This window comes from Hemiscyllium ocellatum, chromosome 8 (assembly GCF_020745735.1).
Source record: "Hemiscyllium ocellatum isolate sHemOce1 chromosome 8, sHemOce1.pat.X.cur, whole genome shotgun sequence".
NCBI lineage: Eukaryota > Metazoa > Chordata > Chondrichthyes > Orectolobiformes > Hemiscylliidae > Hemiscyllium > Hemiscyllium ocellatum.
In genome coordinates, this window is record NC_083408.1 from 89,949,513 (window position 1) to 89,966,633 (window position 17,121).

Here is a 17,121-nt window from a genome sequence, read left to right on the forward strand (position 1 = left end):
TGAACTACCCGTTAGAAGGCACATCTGACAACAACTGCTGAAGGAAAGATGAACTGATTTCCTTAAGTTTTAAACTTGGTTTTGACTGCAGAAAACAGAGAGAGACAATCCTGATGATGATAATGTTAAGGGCTAGTAATCCACAAGCCCTCACAAATACTTTGGGTAAATGAGTTCAAATCCTACTATAGCAGCTGATGGAGTTTAACATTAATTCATAAATCTGGAATAAAAAACTAATTTTGGTAATGCAAACCCAAAGACAACTACCATCAATCAAACTGATCTGGTTCACTAATGTGTTAGGGAAGAAATCTGCAATCTTTACCTCGTCTGGCGCACGTGCTCCAAATCTACAACAATGTGATCGAATCTTAACTGCCTTCTGAAATGGACTAGCTAGTCACTCATTTCAAGGGCAATTGGGGATGGGTTGCACACATTGGCTTTGTAAGTGACACATTGCTATAAAAGAATAATGTAAATGAAACATAGACACCCAATTCCCCCCCAATAACACTGAAATGATTCTGAGCTCCCAATATGTTTATTTTCCCAGTCTGGAAATATTTAACTCCAGGGCTGCCTTTCATGGTGTTTAATTTTTCTGGAGAATTTTTCCTCTGACTAAAGCTGGCCAAATTTCCCAGTCTTGTTTTCACTCCTCAAATATTTGTTCTTTCCTTGGGCCGCTCAGCTACTGGACACCAGGTGTTGTTGTGAGCTCTGTACTAATTGATGCTAGTCATTAGACAGTATGTTCCACTGCCAGAATCTATTACCTAAGGTGCTGCATGGACTTGGGCCATCACCTCCATGCGATTTCAGACTTCAACTCACTCATGGACCCATCTAAAAAGTTCTCCCCTCACCTGCTAGTCTTTGAGGACAGTAAAGGTTATAGTGTGTTCCACTTCACCACATACGGTGGAAACGCCTAGAAAGCCCACTTTGAATGACTCCAATGTTTTCCATGGGGTATACTGTTGCATGCTGTTGGGCCTTTCTTAATATCAGCTTCTACACTATTCTGTGATTATGTGGCTTGACTGACCACAGTCCACAGGAACTGGTAAGGCTTCAGTAGCCAGCCAGAGCTGACATGGGCTCAGACAGTTGCTGTAAGGATTGGGTGTCATGAGGTGCCGATTACTAATGCAAGAAGGAGCAGGGGCTTCTCTCGAGTCCCCTACACCAATAGTGTCCTTCAATTGGCATAAAATTTACATGCGTCATTCCTTGCTGCCTGAGCAGAAGCATTGCTGTCCTCCTTGATTAACTCATTAATGGAGTGTGCATGAGACTCCAACTGCATTATGACCTTGTTTAAATGGATAGCTATAGTCTGATCTTCATGTACCTCTCCTGTCTGTATCACATTCTCATCCCCAGGAACTTTTTGTAGCTGATCTTTGAAGGTTCAGTATCATCTTGACTATTGATAATTGATATCTCTGTGCTGAATGCAGTTGTGGCATCTTTTGACAGGGAATTGGTTTAGCTCAGTTGGCCAGATCATTGGTTTACAAAGCAGTGTGATACTAACAGTGTGAGTTCAATTCTCATCACTGGTTTGAGGTTACCATAAAGGACTCTTCTTCTCAACCTTTTCTTTCGCTTGAGGTCTGATAACCCTCAGGTTAAATCGCCACCAGTTGCTTCTCTATCTCTCTAATGAGAGAGCATCCACTATGGTCTGGTAAGACTATGGTGACGCAACAACAAATCTTTTGACAATCCTTGTTTGTATCACGAAGAGCTGACCCTTCTCCTTATCCTGGGAATACAATATATTTGACCCCACAACTAGTCATCCCCATAAATCAAATAGGATTTCATACAAATGCTCTATTTCAAATGGACACCTGCCCAGAAACTGTGAAAGAATCAGGTTTAGAATGTGTGAAGTGACGTGATATTACACCCTGTGGTACAATATTGTTCCTGCGGGTACTATAACCAAGTCATTCCTGGGCCCGGTGTGATAATGAGGTAAACGATCTCTGCTCCCCTTACTAGTGTGGTTGTGAGCAGAGGCTTTCTTTTCTTGTCAACCAATTCTGTGGTATTTACTCTGTTGGAATATGTCAGGGTTATCCAGGAGAACACCAGCCTGCACCAACCCATCCCTGTCTCAGAGTCTGGCCTCTGCCTATTGAATGCAATCAACATCTGTCCGAGACAGGCCCTCAGCGACACCCCCTTGACCCCACCACCCTGCGACCTCCCCTCTCCCCCCGCCAACATACACACACACATACACACAGTTCCTATTTCCACTGCTTGTTTTCAGCATAAACTCCGTATCCCTTTCTGCCCTGTGATTGTCCAGTACATGCCATTACCCAGTTGTTCCCAGTCTATATTCTGATTCCCTTTTAGTGGGTCCAACTTTCTCAAAGCTCTAGGGGAATGTTCACATTGCAATTAAGACAGCCCCATGTCCTTCAGGTGCCCTAACTCTCATGGCAATATTATTGAACAGCACAGGATTCCACTTGTCTCTGACCAACCCATCTATATCCTCCTGTAATCTAAGGCTATCCTCACTATTTATCACCTCACCAACTTTTGTGGTAAATACTGAAAAAAAACTGTAAACGTACTGAACAACCCTCCTGCATTCAAGTCTAAATCATTTGTATGAACCATAAACAGCAAGAGTCCCAACACTGATCCTTCTGGAACCCCACATGGACATTAGCTTCCCGTTGAAAAAATACACCTCAACTTTTTGCATCTTCAGCCAATTCTGAATCCAATTTACCAAATTTCTTTGGATCCCGTGGGCTCTTACCTTCATTATCAGTTTTCTATGCTGGACCTTATTAACAGCTTTGCTGAAATCCAAGTAGAAAGCATTGCCCTTGTGTATAGGATAAGCAGAAGGGATAAAATAGTTGATGATATTCAACAGCTGCATAATCTTGAATGAGTCCTGTGAACATCCTTAGATGCAGTGCAGATGGCATAATCAAAATGTGTTTTCTGTATTTGCAAGCAGCTTGTTTTCTGTATCTGCTTTTCTGTGCTGGCCAGTTGTTACGTGGTATAAGAGAGAGAGAGTTTCATTCCAAGTCACCAGACTTCACCTCGGACCAGAAACACGAATGGTGCCAGCAATAAATCTAAGCCTCCAGACCAGTTGACAACTGAAGGAAGTGCAGGAGGGAATGAGGCTCATTGCTTTCTTTTCCTTCCTTTTTATCTTTATTTATTATTAACAAATGTTCATAGTTCAGTCTTTCCTTTTTCCTTCCTTTTATTATTACTCAATAAATGTTCCTTTAAGCAAATTGCTGTTGTCCAGTTTTCTCTTAATTACACAATTTATTCCAAAACAAACTGCTTGGACACATCCTGTGACCCAAGACACCTCATCCACACAACCGGTCACCTCTTTGAAAAAGTCGATCAAGTTGGTCAGAGGTCAGGCTGACAGTCCTTGATTAATCTCTGCTTCTCCAAATGCAAATAAATTCTTAATGTATCGCCACGATTTAAGAACGAAGTATAAGGGAAAATTAGGAATTTATTTGCATTGACAGACCTTTCAGCCTGTCAATATCAGTAATTGGGAAAATGTGTGATGTATGGTAAAAGATGGGGTAAATTGATACTTAGATGTTAATGAATTGACTGGAGCAAAGATGTACAAGTTGGGTAGACTGGCCATCCTAAATTGTTCATACTGTTCAGGGATGTGTAGGCTAGCTATGGGAAACACAGGATTACAGGGATAGAGTCGGGGAGGGGGGTGGGTGTGTGTGTGTGTTGGGGGGGGCGGTTGTGGAGAGGGGGGAAGGGTGTGGGTGGGGGTCTGGGTGGGATGCTGTTCGGAGGATTGGTGTAGATTCAATAGGCTCAATGGCCTGCTCTCACACTGTAGGGATTCTGTGATTCTAACTGGAGAGCCAGTTCCCCACCTTTATTCCTGTGCAGTGAATCAGAGAAGCCTCGGACCTGTGGCTTCCCTCCACAGCCTCAACCCAGCAAATTAGATTGGATCAACTGGGCTTGTACTCACAGGAATCGAGAAGAATGAGGAGGGATCTCATAGGAACATATAAAATCCTGATGGGACTTGACATGCTTCATATGGGTAGAATATTCCCAAAGTTGGGAAAGTCCATAATGAAAGATTACAATCTAAGAATGAGGGGTAAGCCATTCAGGACTGAGATGAAGAAGAATTTCTTTATGTCAAGTTGTGAACCATAGAAAGTTGTGGGGGCCAGATCACTAGATATACTCAAGAGGGAGCTGGACATGGCCCTTACGGCTAAAGGGGTCAAGGGGTATGGAGAAAGACGGGAAAGGGACACAAAAATTGCTTCATCAGGCATGATCATATTGAATGGTAGTGCAGGCTTGACTGGCAGAATGGCCAATCCCTGCACCTATTGTTCTATGTTTGTGTATTAAATCTTTCAGTAAACATTTGGAATATTGGATTTTAAAAGTAAATAACAAAAATGTTACTGTTCTCTACAGAGGTCATATCAATGGGGAAAGATAAACTGAGTATAGCAAGGAGGAACTGAATGTTAAATAGTAATAGTGCAACACAGATCAAGGTCCGTGCAGACAATAAAAAAATAAAGTGAACTCACTTAGGTTAGAATGATATTAGTTGTGATGAGAATAATGAAGTGTTTGTTTCCGACTGGCGGAGGCATGTTGGGCTGAAAGGCCTTTTTCTGTCCGTAGATCTCTGTACTAAATTAACAGTGTATATGGAGAAAATAGCAGGAGAGGAATATAAAACAGTTACATTTTATCCTGTTTGTACTTTAATCTGATTATTTCATGTGTAAAATTGTCGTTCTTTCAGATCAATGTATGGATCACAAAGAGGGCATATTCTGTATGCTGAGAATGTAGATGAAGGTGAGATTAAGATCCATGTTTCCCAGGACTGAATTTCATTCTTTATGGATGTTAAGAAATACTATACTTAGAGCAGATTATTGTAAAACTGAATAATTCAGATTAAATTATTTGAAGCATTGCATTACACAAACATCTGCAAAAGATGGCACTGTTTCACCTTCACAGTCTAGTCTTGTGCAATGCAAGTATATGCCTGCTAATCAGGAAAGTCTATTAATAACAGCCGTGTTCAAAGACAATTGAGTATATGTCTAATGAGTTGTCTACCCTTTCTGATAATAATTCCTTTCAATCCCATGAGTCGTTAGCACTTCTTCATCTCCCTGCACCATCCTGCAGTTTATTTGGAATTTCTCCAAAGTTGAGAACAGCTCAAAGTTAAAAAGAATTGAATATTGACAAGATGGACATGAAACATTTGCTAAATGCAGCAATTAAGCTCTTCCATGTACAGTTGAAAATTGCCCCAAACCTGTAGCTGTTGCTAAATATGGTGTGATATTTCTGCGTGATGAAACATTCTTTAAAAAAGCACATTGAAACGAGGTGATTTCAGAGATATGACCGCCAATAGAAAATTAATTTTAAAAATTTCAAACTGGTATCACAAATGACTGTGGTCTAGTCAACAAGATTAAAGTTCATTGGATTCAAGGGACAATTTGGTTAAGGGATAGAAAGCGGTGAACAGTTGATTTTCTGACTGAAGGGAAGTGCATCATCATGTCAGCGCTTGGGTCAGCGCTAAAGCCTCAACTTTTTTTTGATCTATGATAATGGTCTGAACTTGGGTCTATAAGGCATTATTTCAGAATTGGGATCTAATACAAAACTTGGAAATGTTATTAACAATAAAAAAGATATTAACAGCCTTGCTCAGGCCAGTGAAATATGCAGACATGACATTGCTGACAGTCAAAACAGACATAGTTAAAAGGTGATTTGGGATATATTTTAGTAGGAAGGAGAAAGAGTACCAATATGATCTGAGATGTTCCTTAAAAATGACCTTTATTCATGCTTTTGGATATTTGGAGAGATGGAAGAAGCTAAGTTGTTCCCCTTAGAGCAACACAAAAGGTTAAATAAGATCTAAGAAATATAGGAATTAAGATATTTCATGTACAGCTGGAAATTGCCCTAGAAATTGATGTTTCTGCTAAATCTGGTCTGATAGAGTTGTATAGACAGAAACAGACCCTTTGGACCAACCAATCCATGCTGACCATAATCCCAAACTAAACTAGTCCTACCTGCCTGGGCTTGGCCCATATCCCTGCAAACTGTCTTAGTCATGTATTTATTTAAATGTCTTTTAAAAGTTGTAACTGTACCGGCACCCAACACTTCCTCTGGAAGTTCATTCCACACACAAACCACTCTCCGTGGAAAAGAAATTGTCCCTCATGTCTTTTTTATATCTTTCTCCTCCCACCTCTAAAAATGCCCCTAAGCCTTAAAATCCTCCACCCTAGGGAATGACACCTGCCACTCACCTTATCTATACCCCTCATGGTTTAAGAAACCTCTATAAGATCACCCTTAAAGCTCCTTCACTCCAAGGAAAAATCCCAGCCTATCCACCCTCTCCTAATAACTCAAACCCTTCATTCCTGGAAACATCCTGATAAATCTCTTCTGAACCTTATCCAACTTAATATCCTTCCTATAACAGGGCAACCAAAACTGGACGCAGTAATCCAAAAGAGGCCTCACCAACATCCTACCCAACCTCAACATAATAGTATTTTCACATGGTGAAATGTCCTAAAAATCATGCATAGTTAAAAGGTGATTTGAAAGATATAAACTTCCATTACAAAATTTGAATTCAATTGTATTATGGTCATTTTTCCCATTAGTAAATTAGTATGATGTTACTAATTTACCTTACTTCATTTTTGTAATGCTGTCAGAAAATATTCCACAAATTCATCTTCAGTATATAAGAAGTGAATTCCCTCACAATTACTACATGCGTCTTTGTTACAAACTCCAATTTTCTTTGCTTAACATTCAGCCCCGCTATATAAGTACCAATAGGAAGCCTATAAGCTATTTACACGAGCATTTTCTGACCATTGTTGTTTTTAATTTCCAACCATTCTAACTCTACTTCTTGATTTGACCTGATATTCTTTCTTACTACAGAATTTAAACCATTTTCTTTATTATTGGGGCTACACTACCTTTCTCATTCTGTTTATTTTTCAAACGTTATGCACTCTGGAAAATATATTTTTGAACCTTTGGAACTTCGAGCCATATATTCTGGTAGTCAGATAGTTGTTGAAGCAGCACAGGCTGTGAAATGAGGGCATCACTGGCCAGTTGGTATTTATCGTCCATCCCTAGTTGCCCTTAAGAAGGTGGTGCGGACTGCTTTCTGGTATGGCTGCAGTCCCTATTGCCCACAATGCCCTTAGGGAGGGAATTGCAGATTGTGTGTTGGAACCATGCAGGATCTCTACGCAAATTGCCCAGTAAATTGAATACTCCAGAGCACAATTTCCAGCTTCCTGAATTTTATAGAAGAATTCATTAAAGCTGCAGAATTCAGAAGATTCCGCTTCACTTTAGCTAATTGTAGCCCATGAAACATCAGGTGATTAAAAAACTAGTTTAGCTCCTCGCTAACTATTAAACTGAACCCCTAAGCTTCTGACCTACAGCTCCACCAAAACAATCCCCTCAAACACAATTCCACACCAGACACCACCATCCAATTCTCCAGCCTGGCACCATGATGGGATCACAGGTGACAACCTCAGCTGCTGGACCTGGACAGCCCATCTACCCAACTCAGCAGACAGATACAATTTCTGAGTAATGAACGACAATCTCTCTGCCACTTGAGGGAGCTAAAAATGGCCCACCACTCCACTCTGTAACCCACTCCAAAAATGTCCCCATCCCTGTCACCAGACCTAACAGCCCTTCCCCAAATTAGCCTCAACACTCCATCCCTTATCTGGCATCCAATGTACCTGCTGCCTAATTTGTCTGCCACTCTGCCCATCTGGCAAACTACTGATTAAGCAGCCATATTATTCTTTGGATGGGCTTTATTTGCTAGTGCAGTATTAGCATTGAACCCTTTGTCCCTTCCTGTCTCGTTGTATTTAATTATCTCTATCCACATCACTTTCATTTAGCTCTATTGACTTGTAGATTGTAAGTTGCTTTTCATCTGAGCTCTTTTGCTCCCCATTATTCAGTGCTGATTACTTTTGAGGTTCTGTATTGAAACATGGACCTAAATACCCATACTATTGGTTCCTACACGGACTAGGAAACTGGGTTCTTTACCTTCCACTCCAGAATTGTCTCTAGTGATGACAGAATATTTAGAGACCTAATGCCAGATATGCAAATGCACATCTGGAATTGCTGGTCGTAAGGCAGCGTCATGGTGGTTCAGTGGTGAGCACTGCTGCCTCACAGTACCAGGGACCTGGGTTCAAGTCTACCCTTGAGCAACTGTCTTTGTGGAGTTTATGCATCCCCCTGTGTCTGTGTGGGTTTCCTCTGGGTACTCTGGTTCTCTCCCACAGTCCAAAGATGTGCAGGTTAGGTGGACTGGCCATGCTAAATTCCCATAGTTTCCAGGGGTGTGCAGGGTAGGTGAGTTAACCCTGGGAAATGGCCTGCTTCCATACTGTAGGGCTTCCATGAACTGAACAGAATAATATCCAGTTTCCAGCACTGTACTGACTTCTGATCAGTGCCCGTACATTTTCCCGTACGTCACCTTCTTGCCAATCCTGACCACTGACATCACCTCTATTCGAATGTGAGGGGGTTTGCTAGAGTAGACAGAGAGGAAAATGACCCTAATTTTTTAATGGCAAGCTAATTGTTTCTGAAATGCAGATGGAAGTTGCATTTAACAACTGCATGGTATGGCACTGCAGCAGACTCCAAAGGAATTGCCTGGGAAATTGAAGATTCCACTATGCAATGCCCACTTATGCCTGGAACCCTCTTAAAGTTTCCACTTAAATTGGAGAATGTGGGGGATCCTGCTGCAATTCTAGTTTAATTACAGAGTTATTGAGTTACTAAGGAAACACTAGACTATTAGATGCCATCTAATTCCTGAGTAACTATGAATCTGATCCACTCCTCCAACATAAACCACAGTATAATTCCCCAAGATTCCTTACAAGCCGTGATCTGATACCCAATTCTCCTGACATCTCCTCTCCCATTGCCTGACTGAACCTCCTGCCCTGGATTGGGGTTGTTCCTCGCCCACTGCGCTCTGGACCCAAGACCCCTCTACCTTGTCAGAGTACCTCCAGCCAAATATGTTCCACCCTCTCCGAGGTACCTTAAGCAATCATTGCTTACTGGCTGCCTTGCCACTTTACACCATGGCATCTTTCCCATTCATCACCCTAACTCTCTAGCCTCCTCCAACCTACTTACCCACATCACATGCAACTTACTTGGCACCATAGACCTACCATCCAACCCCAGCCATCAGGCATCTTAATCTCCCAGCACTCTGACCTCACACTTACCCTGTGTACTTAATGTTTCACAGGAACTGTCAAGGTGGCTGTTTGTGATCCTGGACCCTTACATTACAGAATACTGAAACTGATTGCTGTGAAAAAGTTGGAGGATGTTTTCATTTCTCCCAACTGCTGTTTTTCTGAAGGAGCCCTGATGGAAATCTCCTGTCAGATCCATGGAGTATTTTCATTTCATAAAAAAGGAGCAGTGTGGCAATGTGCAGGAAGCTGCAACTCCTTGGAAATTCCAGACGGATGCTTTCACTTGTGAGAGATTTCCACAACCGGTGGCTCAGAAATATAAGATAGTCATTAATAAACCCAACAAGAAAGTTAGGATAAACTCGTTTATACAACGCATGTGGAACTTGCCATCACATGGAATAGTTGAAGGTGAAGTTATATAAGTAAATGAGAGTGAACAAACAGAACATATGCTGATATGGTTAGATGCATTTGCTTTGGAGAAGGCTTCTGTGAAAACTAAGCTCCAGCTTAGGCCAGTTGGACCAAATAATCTGTTTCTCTATTGTACATAAATACACTTAGAATCAGTGGTGCAAGTAAGATCATCCCAAAGTCAACCTGTTGTAATATCAGAGTCATAAAATACTGGTGCCTCTTAGAATTAATTACCATGCTCAACAGATTTGAAGTTTCTTTCAATTTCATTTTTAAGCAGTAATTTGAAACCACATGCTTTATCTCTTCCTCTTAGAATTCTCACTTTGGCAAGAGTTGACTTTGATCGGTACTGTGTGATACTGTTAAGAAGAAAATCAATAGAACAATAATTAACCATAAGGTCCATTCCCATCTCAATCTGGGACAAATGATCTAATTAAACAAAAACATTTTTTTGATACTACAGTGTTAAATCCTAGATCAAGGCTTCTCAGTCTCAGGGGGAGGTCGGGATCCAAGATTGAGGATTTTGGGTCATGTGTTCTGAGGCAGCAATGGCCACTAAGTCTGTGTGACTGGGTTAGGACAGTTGCTTTCCCACTCAAACAGCCACGCCCCTGTTCCCACAGGCCTCTTCTCCCATCCCACTCCTCCTCAGTTCTCAGTAAGGGGGACACAAAAATGTTCAAGCCTCAAATTGGGGTCACAGTTGGAAAAGGTTTAGGATGCGGCAATTGTACCAGAAAATAAATTATTTCTAGCCTCTAAAAGTCTCATTCTCAAACTGAATTTCTTGTTATTTTCATTCCAGTCTATAGAATCCCTACAGTGTGGAAAGAGGGCATTTGACCCAAAACGTCCACACCAAGTCTTCGAAGAGCATCCGGGCCAGACTCACCCCCCCCACCCTCTCCCTGCAGCCCTGCATTCCCCATGGCTAATCCACCTAACCTACACATCCACAGACATCAAACCCAATTTAGCATGGCCAATCCACCCAAACCTGCACATCTTTGGATTGTGAGAGAAAAATGGAGCACCCAGAAGAAACCCATGCAGACATGAGGAGAAAATGGGAATCAAACAGTGTGGTGCTGGAAAAACATACAGGTCAGACAAAATCTGAGGAATTGGAAAGTCATCAGGAAGTCCTTATGCTGAAATGTCAAAACTCTTCCTCAGATATGCCTGACCTGTTGTATTTTTCCAGCGCCACACTTTTTGGCTCTGACTCTCCAACATCTGCAGTTATCACTTTCTCTCATGGAGAGAATGTACAAACTCCACACAGACATTCGCCCAAGGCTGGAATTGAACCCTGGCGCTCTGAGGCAGCAGTGCTAACCACTGAGCCACCATGCCGCCCTCAATTTTTAACAGTAACATACACTTATAATGTCACTTTAAAATTGGAAGTTGCAGCACTAAATCATATTCAAACAGAAAGGCAGATAGAATCTGTACAGCGTAGATGAAGGCCATTTGACATATTGAGTCTACACTTATCCTCCAAAGAGCTTCCCAACCAAACCCACCCCACCCCCATAACCCTGCATTTCCTGTGGTGAACCTACACATCCCTGGACACTGTGAGCAATTTAGCATAGATAATCCACCCAACCTGCACATTGTTTGGACTGTGGGAGGAAAGTGGAGCTCCCAGAGGAAACCCACACAAACACAGGAGGATGTGCAAACTCCACACAGACAGTTACTCACAGGGTGGACTTGAGCCTGGGACCCAAGCACTGTGAGGCAGTAGTGCTAACCACTGAGCCATCATGCTGATGATTGGGTTGGTGGGGTGGGGAGGGGTGGCGTGGGAGGGAGGGGGTTGCAGTCAGAAGAGAAATTGATGGCTAAGGGACTGACTCCTCAGGAGTCCACTGGAATCTGCATGGAAAGAGCATAAAAAACTGTTGATTTTGGCTCTCTTACGGTTTCAACGAGAACCTATCCATTTAGAACTTACCAAGGTCAAATGCTAAGGCTGACAAACAGAGGTCTTTAAACCAGGATCAGTGGCCCTCTGTTACAAAGGCAGCACTTGGAAGTTACACAAGTGACCACCACATGCAATGGGATAAAGAATATTATTATTCAGAAGGGCATGTGAGAATTTCCTGAAGAATTATAAGACATTTTCTTCAAAATGTAGCTTGATTAATGCCTTTGTGCGAGATTATGTGCCAGTCAGCTTTTTCACATTGCAAAATGAGTGCATGAGTTGGACTGAAAGTACTTGATTTGAGAGCATAATGCTTGATAGAGTTGATGGAAAAAAATAGAGGTTTCTTCCAGGGATGGATATTAATAACTACAGCCAGATTGTGCCAGAAATGAATCAGTACCATCAAAATGCTGCAAATTCAACAAACTCAGCAATCTTATTTTTTAATACCCAGGAGTGGCATGATTACAAGCTGCATCTGCCGCAGTGAATGAGTTCATTTAGACTTTACTGATCTGTAATATCTGGAATTAAGGGAAATTGTAGTTTCAGTCCCCTAAAGTAAAAAAAAAGGCAGTTCTGAGAAAGTTCCACCACTGGACTGGAAGGATTGTCAAAGAACATACGTTAAACAGGTTGCGACTCTACCCACTGGAGTTTAGAAGAATGAGAGGTAATCTAATTGAAACATGAGATTCTTAAGGGGCTGGATAGGGTAAATGCTGAGAGGATGTTTCCCCTCAAAGGAGAGTCTAAGACCAGAGGGCAAAGGCTCAGAATAAAAGTACAACAATTTAAGACTGATATGAGGAGGAATTTCTTCTCTCAGAAGGTTGTGAGTCTTTGTAACTTGCCGCAAAGAACTGTGTGTTAGGATTGGGGGTGGGGGGGAGGTGTCGGAGTCCTTGTATATATTTAAGGCTAGGATAGATATAGTCTTGATAAGGAGGGGAACCAAAGGTTAAAGGGAAAGGGCAGGAAAGTGGACGTGAGCAGAGTCAGATCAGCCATGATGCTCTTGAATGGTGGAGCAAACTCAAGGCTGAATGATCTCCTCTGACTATTTTGTTATTGTCTATATGAACACTGGCTGTATCAGTGTAACATGGCTTAGCTGCGTCAATACAGGTGCTGGAATAAAAGCATCCACTTTGTTAGCCTCAATGTTTCCACTCTGACAAGTCCCTCAGTCCTGAAATACATCTTCCTCGGATCTTAAAAGAAATGGCTGGGAGATGGTTGGTGAATTGATTGTAATTTTCCAAAATTTCACAGGTTCAGGAGATGTTCCATGAGAACGAATAATGGTGATTGGAGCACCTTTAGTTTAGAAAGGATGGGAGACCCAATATCAGGAATCTACTGTAAAATCTTTCACAGGAAAGGTGTTAGAAACCATGAATAAATATTTTAAAGCAGGACACTGAGAAACATTCAAGGTGGTCAGTCAAGAGATAGCATGGTTTTGTGATAGAAAATCATTTTTAACTGATTATTGGGCTCTCTGAGGAAAGAATATGTGCTTTGAGTGAAGTAGAACAGGCTCATGTATTGTGCTTAGATTTTCAGACGGCATTTTATAAGCTGCCATGGCAAAGGTTATAGAGTCATAGAGTCATAGAGATGTACAATATGGAAACAGACCCTTCGGTCCAACCTGTCCATGCCGACCAAATATCCCAACCCAATCTAGTCCCACCTGCCAGCACCTGGCTCATATCCCTGCAAACCCTTCCTATTCATATACCCATCCAACTGCCTTTTAAATGTTGCAGTTGTACCAGCCTCCACCACTTCCTCTTGCAGCTCATTCCATACATGTGCCATCCTCTGTGTGAAAAAATTGCCCCTGAAGTCTCTTTTATATCTTTCCCCTCTCACCCTAAACCTATGCCCTCTAGTTCTGGACTCCCTGACCCCAGGGAAAATACTTTGTCTATTTATCCTACCCATGCCCTTAATAATTTGATGTACCTCTATAAGGTCACCCCTCAGCCTCCGATGCTCCAGGGATAATAGCCCCAGCCTGTTCAGCCTCTCCCTATGGCTCAAATCCTCCAACTCTGGAACATCCTTGTAAACCTTTTCTGAACCCTTTCAAGTTTCACAACATCTTTCCGATAGGAAGGAGACCAGAATTGCACGCAATATTCCAACAGTGGTCTAACCAGAGTCCTGTACAGCCGCAACATGATCTCCCAACCCTTGTACTCAATATTCTGACCGATAAAGGAAAACTTACCAAATGCCTTCTTCACTATCCTATCTACCTGTGTATCCACTTTCAAGGAGTATGAACCTGCACTCCAAGGTCTCTTTGTTCAGCAACACTCCCTAGGACCTTACCATTAAGTGTACAAGTCCTGCTAAGATTTCCTTTCCCAAAATGTAGCACCTTACATTTATCTGAATTAAACTCCATCTGCCACTTCTCAGTCCATTGGCTCATTTGATCAAGATCCTGTTGTAATCTGAGATAACCTCCTTCGCTGTCCACTTCACCTCCAATGTTGGTGTCATCTGCAAACTTACAAACTATACCCCTTATGTTCACATCCAAATCATTTATATAAATGACAAAAAGTAGTGGACTAAGCACCGATCCTTATGGCACTCCACTGGTCACAGGCCTCCAGTCTGAAAAACAACCCTCCACCACCACCCTCTGTCTTCTACCTTTGAGCCAGTTCTGTATCTAAATGGCTAGTTCTCCCTGTATTCTGTGAGATTTAACCTTGTTAACCAGTCTCCCATGGGGAACCTTGTCGAACGCCTTACTGAAGTCCATATAGATCACATCTACTGTTCTGCCCTCACTAATCCTCTTTGTTACTCAAAAACTCAATCAAGTTTGTGAGACATAATTTCCCATGAACAAAGCCCCGTTGACTATCCTGAATCAGTCCTTGCCTTTCCAAATACATGTACCTCCTATCTCTCAGGATTCCCTCCAACAACTTGCCCACCACCGATGTCTCATTCACTGGTCTATAGTTCCCTGGCTTACCACCCTTCTTAAACAGTGGCACCATGTTAGCCAACCTCCAGTCTTCCGGCACCTCACCTGTGACTATCGTGATACAAATATCTCAGCAAGAGGTCCAGTAATCACTTCTCTACTTTCCACAGTGTTCTAGGAACACCTGTTCAGGTTCTGGGGATTTATCTACCTTCATGCGTTTCAAGACATCCAGCACTCCCTCCTCTTAATATGGCCATTTTTCAAGATGTCACCATCTATTTCCCTACATTCTATATCTTCCATGTCTTTTTCCACAGTAAATACTGATGCAAAATACTCGTTTAGTATCTCCCCCATTTTCTGAGCCTCCACGTAAAGGCCGCCTTGATAATCTTTGAGGGGTCCTATTCTCTCCCTAGTTACCCTTTTGTCCTTAATGTATTTGTAAAAACCCTTTGGCTTCTCCTTAATTCTATTTGCCAAAGCTATCTCATGTCTCCTTTTTGACCTCCTGATTTCCCTCTTAAGTATACTCCTACTGCCTTTATACTCTTCTAAGGATTCACTCGATCTATCCGATCTATACCTGACATATGCTTCCTTCTTTTTCTTAATCAAACCCTCAATTTTTTTTTGTCTTCCAGCATTCCCTATACTTACAAGCCTTTTCTTTGACCCTAACATGAATATACTTTCTCTGGATTCTCGTTATCTCATTTCTGGATGCTTCCCATTTTCCAGTCATCCCTTTACCTGTGAACATCTGCCCCCAATCAGCTTTTGAAAGTTCTTGCCTCAAACCATCAAAATTGGTCTTTCTCCAATTTAGAACTTCAACTTTTAGATCTGGGCTATCTTTTTCCATCACTATTTTAAATCTAATAGAATTATGGTCTCTGGCCCCAAAGAGCTCCCCCACTGACATCTCAGTCACCTGCCCTGCTTTATTTCCCAAGAGTAGGTCAAGTTTTGCACCTTCTTTAGTAGGTACATCCACATACTGAATCAGAAAATAATCTTGTACACATTTAACAAATTCATCTCCAACTAAACCCTTCATACTATGGCAGTCTCAGTCTATATTTGGAAAGTTAAAATCTCCTATCATAACCACTCTATTATTCTTACAGATAGCTGAGATCTCCTTACAAATTTGTTTCTCAATTTCCCTCTGACTATTAGGTAATACAATCCCAATAAGGTGATCATCCCTTTCTTATTTCTCAGTTCCAACCAAATAATTTCCCTGAATGTATCTCCAGGAATATCCTCCCTCAGCACAGCTGTAATGCTATCCCTTACCAAAATGCCACTCCCTCTCCTCTCTTGACTCCCTTTCTATCCCTCTTGTAGCATTTTTATCCTGGAACATTAAGCTGCCAGTCCTGCCCATCCCTGTGTCATGTTTCTATAATCGTTCTGATAGCCCAGTCCCATATTCCTAACTATGCCCTGAGTTCATCTGCCTTCCCTGCTCGGCCCCTTGTATTGAAATAAATGCAGTTTAATTTATTAGTCCTACCTTGTCTCTGCCTGCCCTGACTGTTTGACTCATGTCTATTCTCAACTGTACCAGTCTCAGATTGATCTCTTTCCTCACTATCTCCCTGAGTCCTATTCCACGCTCTCTTCCCACCTCCTCCCCGCCTCTCCTCCCGCCACCTTACTAGTTTAAATCATCCCAAGCAGCTCTAGAAATCTGCCAATATATTAGTTCCCTTACAATTTAGTTGCAATCCATCCTTCTTGTACAGGTCACTTCCATCCCAAAACAGCTTCCAATGATCCAAAAATGTGAATCCTTCTCCCATACACCAGCTCCTCAGCCATGCATCCATCTGCTCTATCCTCCTATTCCTGCCCTCACTAGTTCATAGCACTGGGAGTAATCCAGATATTACTATTCTTGAGGGCCTCCTTTTTAAATTCCTGCCTAATTTTCTGTAATCTCCCTTCAGAATCACAACTTTTTTCCTTCCTATGTCGTTGGTTCCAATGTGGGCAATGGCCTCTTGCTGGCCCCTCTCCCCCTTGAGAACATTCTGCATCTTCTCTGAGACATTCCTGATCCTGGCACCAGGGAAGCAACACACCATTCTGAGTTTTCGCTGCTGGCCACAGAAGCTATAACAGAAAATAAAAGCTCATGGTGCAGTGTGCAATGTATTGGCATGGATAGAAGATTTTCTAGCCAGAAGGGCATACAGAATTTTTAAATATGTCTTTTTTCACTTGGCTAGATGTAATGATTCTTGTACCTCTTGTGCTGGGACCTCTTGTGATGATGCTGCTCCCTTAACCAGGTTGTGCCATCCTTGTTTTTCTTTCAGAGAGGTTGTAAAAGACACGGACTCTGAAAAGTCTAAGTTGAAGGGTTTTAGGCCGGTTTT